The sequence below is a fragment of the Nansenia antarctica genome, assembly GCF_963989245.1.
Source record: "Nansenia antarctica genome assembly, chromosome: 11".
Taxonomy (NCBI): domain Eukaryota; kingdom Metazoa; phylum Chordata; class Actinopteri; order Argentiniformes; family Microstomatidae; genus Nansenia; species Nansenia antarctica.
In genome coordinates, this window is record NC_137681.1 from 18,036,573 (window position 1) to 18,037,662 (window position 1,090).

The following is a 1,090-nucleotide window of genomic DNA, read 5'->3' on the forward strand; positions in this document are numbered from 1 at the left end:
GTCTGGATATTGTACATGCACTCACAGTTCATGTTCAGTTGTTCTGGTCAATATGACCATCAAGTTAATTGCTTCATTATTCACTTATCTGAGTGAGGGCTTATGATTTGTGAGCTGAAATAGCTCCATGAATAATAACTAAAAAATGTACCATGATGTTTTTGGCTGATTAAAAATCCCTCACTGGACTACCATAAACAGATTGAAAATATATTTCTCTATGTGTGTGGATGCGAGGCAAATACTGTATGCAAATTGTAGAGATAGGTGATTTACTTATTCAAGATTCTCCGCCCGCTCGCCCGCCCTCTCTCTCTCTCCCTCTCTCTCTTTCTCTCTCTCGCTCGCTCTCGCTCTCTCTCTCTCTCTTTCTCTCCTTCTCTCTCTCTCTCTCTGTCCCAAGCCTGTTTCATGTTGCTGTATGGCTTATGGGATGGATGACAGATGCTGGGAGACTACTGATCCCATTTTTCTATCAGATGGATTGATTTACATAATTACCCTCTTCCACACACACACACACACACACACACACACACACACACACACACACACACACACACACACACACACACAAACGTCTGTGACGCCAACCTTTCAGTTCATTCAACAGTTCACAGTGATTTCCTACTGTGTAGGTGTATCTTTGAGTTATATAAAGGCCATGTTTGCATATTCTCATCATGGTAATAGTGTATACAGTAGTAATATATTATAATATAGTAATAGTGTCAACTGACCGCTGACTTAATCATAAACGATGATGGCTGATGAGAGCATCATGAATGCAGGCCATAAGCAGAAAGCGCTGATATCCAGGCAGAGCAGCGGGTCATCCCAGTGGAAGTTGTTAGGGGTAGATAACGGAGGTCCGGCTCATTGGAATGCATGGAACGGAATAAGGAACCATCTCAAACGCACGTGTTTTGATTCTGTCCCTTATTCCGTTCTACGTATTACAATAAGCTCTTCCTCCGATTTCTGCCTCCACTGAGTGAGTCCTAGGAGTCCTGAGCATCATCAGTCTGGATTCAAACCAGGGGCGGATTTAGGATCGTAGGAGATCCGGGGCTTAGCCCAGAGGGAGAAT